The sequence below is a fragment of the Trichosurus vulpecula genome, chromosome 5 (assembly GCF_011100635.1).
Source record: "Trichosurus vulpecula isolate mTriVul1 chromosome 5, mTriVul1.pri, whole genome shotgun sequence".
NCBI classification, from domain to species: domain Eukaryota; kingdom Metazoa; phylum Chordata; class Mammalia; order Diprotodontia; family Phalangeridae; genus Trichosurus; species Trichosurus vulpecula.
The window spans coordinates 299,566,429-299,573,674 of NC_050577.1; positions in this window are offsets into that span (position 1 = coordinate 299,566,429).

The following is a 7,246-nucleotide window of genomic DNA, read 5'->3' on the forward strand; positions in this document are numbered from 1 at the left end:
GCCCCCTGCTTGGTCATCACCATACCTTTTCTCGTATTGATGACACTAATAAAACCTCCTTTTGCCAAAGGGCTTTGAGGTTTGCGCATGACTTCCTCAGAAGAACCCTGTAAAATTGGGAGCACAAGCATGATTCCTCATTTGGCAGATGAAATAGGCTCAGACTTGCCCATGACAACACCGAAGTACCTGAGTCAGGATTCAAACCCAGGTCTCCTGAAGCCAGGCCCGGCTGCTTCCTAACTGCCTTCAACTTTGGGGATCCACTTCTCAAACTTCTTTGGGCTCTGAGACCTGTGATTTGCCTGATTTCTGATCTGTCTCTACCTTCTTCGTGAGCTCCTCTGCCTTTGCTTGGTCCTCCAAGGCTCAATCTGTGGACCTCTGCTGTTAGCCCCCTTCCACATCACACCATTGGCTTAAAAAGAGCACTTATTGGCAGAGATTTTATAAATCCACATTTGATGTTCCAGGTCTCATTTGCACATAGTAACTGCTTAATAAATGCTTGTTTCACTGCTTGCTGAGAGATGGACCTCAGGGCCCTTCTGGTGGTCTGGGTTGATGTGATCCTCAAGGCTCCAGCTTCCCCTTATAGCCACCAACAAAGATGCAGGTGAGAGAGCCTGGCTCCAAAGTGAGGCCTTTCTCCTATATGCTGAGTCGTAGGAAAAGGACTGGTTTAAGTTGGTAGTGGTAGAGGGAGCAGTGCCTGGGTTGGTCCATCACTGCAGGGGAAAGAAAGTGGAGAGGAAGTCACTGGTGTGTAGATTACAAATCTCTCCTTGTGGGAAATGGCAAGTTCTGGCCACCTGAAAAATGTCAATTTGGCCCATTTCATTCAAGTCATGAGCCACATTCTCAGTCTCCACTGCCCGTAAAGTGGGCGCAGCCTCCCAGATGAGGTGAGTGGGAGGCATCCAGGAATGTGCTGGAGCCAGCTGGAACCTGCTCTGGAGCTGGCTTGGAAATTTTTAGTGTGAGCATCGACACCTCAGCTACAAGTGATGGAGGAATTGTTAAAAATGTAAAATTAAGCTTCAAAGTGTGTCCTGTATGCTCTTCGGTTAATGCGGAGCCGCTTGTTAAACATTTACCAGCACCTCTCTGGAGGGATGAAGGGATGTGAGAATTCTGCAGGGAAGAAAGAGGACAAGGTGAAGTATTGGAGCTGGCCCAGACTCATTCAAGAGACTTCTGACAGTTAAGGACTCAAACAGTCATTGATTTTAGCTTCTTTCCTCATGAAATGCAGGCATCTTTGGATTTAATGTAGAAATTTTGGTTGTAGTCCACCAAAAAAGCATACTGAACATACCCAAACTCATTTTTTAAATTTTGAAGGTTTAAAAAAAGAGTAGTAAGGGGCAGCTAGGTGGCGCAGTGAGGAGAGCACCGGCCCTGGAGTCAGGAGGACCTCAGTTCAAATCCGACCTCAGACACTTGGCACATGTACTAGTTGTGTGACCTTGGGCAAGTCGCTTAACCCCAATTGCCCTGCCAAAAAACAAAAAAACAAAACAAACAAAAAAAGAGTAGTAATTCCCACACATCTGGACCCTAAGATATATTCATGTTGATTTCTTCCTCTGGAAAACTCATATTGGCAGCCTTGACATAACACTGTTTTCCTTAATGTGAGTTAAAATATAATAAAGCAGAACTTCTTTGCCTTTTTTGAGTCCTTGACCTCTCTGGCTGTCTGGTGAAACACACAGACCCTTTCTCAGAACGTGTTTGTAAATGCATAGAATAAAATAGGATTGCAAAGGAAATGAATTCTATTGAAATGTAGCGATCAAAGTATTTTTGAAAACAAGTTTATGAACCCCACATTCAGAACATGGGGAAAACCTCAAGGCTTATTTGTAAAGAGAAAGTCACTTTTTTTAATATGAAAAGATATCTGAGTCTAGGGAAAAGCCATTTTATTTGTAGGGCACTCTCAGCTAATTCTACCCTTCCTGCCCACCTCCAACTCCCACTCACAGGCTAGGTTACCTGGGGCATGACTACCCCAGTGACAGATTGCTCTGAGGGGCTATGTAGTAGTTTTATCTTTAGCTTAGGGCCCTACCATCTCCTAAACAGGATCCTAGCTCCAAGTGCCTGATTCTCAGTTCCTCTCATTCACTCTCTCAGCTGGATTCCCTTTAGGTTTCTCAGCAGAAGGGTTTTCTTTTTTTTTTTTAATTTTTTATTTTTTTTAAATTTATTTATTTAACATATTTAGTTTTCAGCATTGATTTTCACAAGAGTTTGAATTACAAATTTTCTCCCCATTTCTACCCTCCCCCCCACTCCAAGATGGCGTATATTCTGGTTGCCCTGTTCCCCAGTCAGCCCTCTCTTCTGTCACCCCACTCCCCTCCCATCACCTTTTCCCTTCCTTTCTTGTAGGGCAAGATAAATTTCTACACCCCATTGCCTGTGTATCTTATTTTCTAGTTGCATGCAAAAACTTTTTTTTTTTGTTTTTGAACATCTGTTTTTAAAACTTTGAGTTCCAAATTCTCTCCCCTCTTCCCTTCCCACCCACCCTCCCTAAGAAGTCAAGCAATTCAACATAGGCCACATATGTATCATTATGTATAAGGGTTTTCTTTTAAATTAAATTTCTCCCATTCTTGGGGCGGGGGTTGGGGGGGCATTATGACAAGCTCATGTACTTCTGCTGCAAAACAACATTGCCAAAAAAAAGAGGGAGGGCAGAGATGTAAACACTGCCCTCCCCAAGCTTTAGTCTGTAAGAGTGAACTCAGGAGCTGAGTTCTTCCCAGCTGGCTCTCTCCTTGACCGCCAGGACTTTTCAGATCCTTCCTGAGGATTTGGGAGATGCTTTTTGAGATCAATCTGGCCATCCTTCAGCCAGGCAAGGGCTAGCCACCTGTCACTCCATCGGGGAAGCTGTTCACAACTTCCTTTACACTGATTAAAGTCTGAAAGGCGATGAACCTTCTATCTCATTGTCTCTGTTCCTTGCCCTCTGCATCCCAAGGATTGGTTGGAGGACTCAGTCAGGAGACCTCTGACCAAGCCAACCCAACCCTCCCAGCATGGCTGCACCATTTCATATTATGTATACATTTTTTTTTTATTTTTTTTTATGTATACATTTTTACAAAGGTCATTGAGTAGTAGGGAAATAAAAAATCCGGGGAGTGTAGTGTTTCCCCTCCTCCAATGTGGTGTAAGCTTCGGCTGTTTGATTTCTGTGCTTGTATCCCTAGCACCTTGTACTGTACCTAGCACATAGTAGGTGTTTAATAAACGCTGTTGATCAGTTGACCAAAAGTTACCTCGCATAGAGTGCTTTGCAAACCTTAAAGTGGTATCTACAGAGCACATTAACTTAGAAACTCACACCTCCTCAGCAGCGCCTGCTTCTGAGGCACCTCCTCCCTCTGGAGAGGGTAGAGGGCAGACATCGGAGAGCTCATCTGCCACTTGGCTGCCCTCCTGGACTTCACCACTCCCTGGCTTCATATCTTTTTAATGTGTTGTCCCCTCTAGATTCGTGAGCTCCTAGAAGGTAGGGGCCTGTCCTTGGCCTTTCTTTGTAGCCTCGGTGCTTAGCACAGTGCCCTGCACATAGTAGGCACTTACTCATTGTTTGTCCTTGTGTTCAAGGATGACATCACGGAATGATAACTTGCTTGTGAATTGGGTTTAAGTGAGGCAGAGCTGCCCAAAGTCATCAGCCTCACTCTCTCTTCCGGAGTAATCAAAGTCTAGTGGCAAAACAAAAGTCAAGATGACTGGCGATGGCCCTGCGTACAGTGGGTGACCTTGGCGTCTTTGGTGCCTGACCAGTCCTGAGGTGCTCCACTGCGCCTGCTTCACTGTCCTCATGGCCTTTCAGGGAGGACCAGTACCTCTGGTGGGAGGACTTCCCAAGCCCTTTTCTGGGATACTCATCCACGTTGGTGTCCACCTGCCACCCGACTCTCACCTGTGGCTTCAAGAAGCTGCAGCTGGGCAGTGGGCGCACAGGTAAAGCCTTCTTAGGAGATGGGCTAAACCAGGCTGAGGGTAACCAAAGGACCTCAGAGCCATCAGTGAGCTCCCTCAGGGGGGTGTCTACCCCCAGCGTGTGAAGACTTCTGCAGCGGAATGGGCAGACGAAGCGCTCAATTAATACCTATTGACTGACCAGCTATTTAAGAACATTTTAAAATTTTATTTAAAATTTTAAAGATTTTATTTGGATAACATTTTTATGTGAAGGCAGGACTTGCATTGGGTTTTGTTTGTTTTTAATTTGGGTAAATTGGTTTTCCTATTTGCAAGTCTGAAATTTTAAAAGCCAGTTTTGTGAAAACAAAAGCAAAAAGTCCTTACACATAGCGAGATGACAGTGGAGGCCCACATTGTCCTGGAGCGTCCTCTGGTGTTGGGTTCTGCGCATAGCAAGTGGGGAAGATCCTTTGGTGGATTGGAAGTGGTAGCCGGTTACTATTGCTGAATAGTGTCTGGGGCTGCCCATAAAGGCCCATTTCCTGATTTCTTCCAGTCTTTAATTATTTCGATGTAAACCTTCCACTTCTGTGGACCCGAGAGAAAAAAGCAATGATCCTTGATTGGATGTTGTGGCCGCTTTTCCAGAGGAATTCGGGAAGGATTCTCGTCTTGTTTTGCCAAATGCAGCCCCGCAATATGTTGATGTTACATGTTGACTTCACATGGCTGCTTTTTAAAAATTCCTCCCTCCCTCCCTCCCCCCTCCTTCCTTCCTTCCTTTTTCTTTCTTTCTTTCTTTCTTCCTTCCTTCCTTCCTTCCTTTCTTTCTTTCTTTCTTTCTTTCTTTCTTTCTTTCTTCCTTCCTTCCTTTTTCTTTCTTTCTTTCTTTCTTTCTTTCTTTCTTTCTTTCTTTCTTTCTTTCTTTCTTTCTTTCTTTCTTTCTTTCTTTCTTCCTTCCTTCCTTCCTTCCTTCCTTTCTTTTTCTTTCTTTCTTCCTTCCTTTCTTCCAAGTTACATGTAAAAACAATTTTTAACATTTGTTTATAAAACTTTGAGTTCCAAGTTGTCTCCCTTCTCCCTCCCCACTCCCGCCCCTATTGAGAAGGAAAGCAGTTCCATAAAGGTTGTATATCACATGGCTATTTTAATTCTGCAAAGCAAATACATACATAAAAGCCAATGAAAAGGGGGAGCTTCCTTTCTTTCCCACAGAAGTATGGTGATTGCCATTCCAGAGCCTCTTGCTCCTCATCCAGCCTTTACCTTGGCATCCCATTCTCTGCCCTGCCTTAGGGTCCTCTTGCTCATTGCATCTCTCCCTTAAGCCATCTCTCCCCCCACCCCAACTCTCATGGGGGCACTTGCCAGACTTTCTTGAGTATAGGTTGTCCCTTCTCTCAGCAGGACTGCACCCAAAGTGAGACTGTCCCCTCTCCTCCCCTCCCCACAGTTGTCCTCTTTGCCACCCTCCCTTTTTGTCTGAGGAGAGCAAATTCCTAGTTACTGCTCTAGAGGTTGGGGAGCTTCCACCAACCACCCCCTTCAGTGATCATGGACCACTGGCCTCCTGAATAGGAGTGACGCAGGCTAACCTGAAGGATGGCTCAGAGGGTAGAGGCCCCGACCAACTGGTGCCTCCTCAGCTTTACTTCCATGCCTGGATGGATCTTGTCAAGGTGAGCGTTCCCATCTATGTCAGCCCACCCCTCATGACCTTTACTCCGACACATGTGCTGTTGAATGAAGCTGAAGAAAATCATGAAACCCTGCCCACTGGGTCCATACAAATCTGTTACACAAACTTAACTGGATAATTCTTTTCCATTTCTCTAATTGACTCACCATCCCACCCCCTGCAGCTGCTTTTCCCCCTCTTCTTAGCCCTCCTCAAATCTTCCCTGGCTCACCCCTTACCCTGACAATCTTGCCTCCTATTCCATTGGAAAAAAAAATGGAAGCCGATCTCTGAGAGCCAGAGACTGAGTCAATCTTCTCCTTGATAAGACAAACCCATCTATATGCACACATGGTCCCATTCCCTCCTCTCTTCTCCAAAAGATTGCGTCCACTCTCACTTATCTTTAATCTCTCCCTAAACATGCCCATGTCTCCTTCATCCTCAAAAAGTCCTCACTTGATCCTTCCATCCCTGCTAGCTGATGTCCCACATTGCTTCTCCTTTCTGTGGCAAAACTCCTTGAGAAGGCTACCTGAGGTCAGTGCCTCCAGTTCCCTTCCTCTTCTGCAAGAAGCCTTTTCTGACTCCCCTTAATGCTGGTGCCTTCCCTCTCTTGATTAGATCCAATTTATCCTGTCTGTATCTTGTTTATTCAGAGTTGTTTGCATTTTTCCTACCCCATTCGATTGTGAGCTCCTTTCTTTGCATCTCCAGCACTTGGCACAGTGCCTTGGCACATAGCAGGTGCTTAATAAATGCTTATTGGCTGCCTTACTGACCTCTATGTCCTACCATAAACTTTATCTTTGGTTCTTGAAACCCTCCCCTCCCTTCCCCTCCCTTCCCTTTCCTTCCCTCCCCTCCCCTCCCTTCTCTCCCCTCTCCTCCTTTCTCTCCCCTCCCCTCCTCTTTCCTCTCCTCCCCTCTCCTCCTGTCTCCTCCCCTCCCCTCCTCTCTCCTCTCCTCTCCTCCCCTCCCCTCCTCTTCTCCTCTCCTCCCCTCCCCTGCCCTCCCCTCTCCTCTCCTCTTCTTTCCTCTCCTCTCCCTTAATTTTCTATCCACTCCTGTTCTTTAAAATTTTTTTTATCCACTCTCCTGTTCTTTAAAATTTTTAATACATAAATTTTATTTTGACTGTCATTGACAAGCACAAGTAATCGAACACAGAAACAAAAACACAAGAAAAGAAAATAAGAAAAACAACACAAAAGCCAACAACTACAATAAACGCCAGATGACAATGACTGCAGGTCAGCAAACTCCCTTATTTGTTGATCACTAACCGCGCCCCAAAAGGCGGGTCTGTTGACTTTCGCAGTCGTAGTTTTCCTCCCCTTTTTTCTCAGTCTCTCCTGTGCGCCTGCGTCCCTGGACTGTCCTTCCTGTGTATCTCAATCTCCTCCAGTTTGTTTCTCTCTGCATCAGTTTGCACCAATCTTCCTATGAGTCTCCGTCTTCTTTCTAGTCTATTTCTCACGGTGTGATAATGTTCCATTACATTCACATACACCCATTTCACATGTAATTTCGTTCCCACGTGCCCCCTGAGGGCAAAGCAGGTTTCACTTTTGTTCACTGTATTTCTGGTGCCTCATGTCGGGCCCTGGC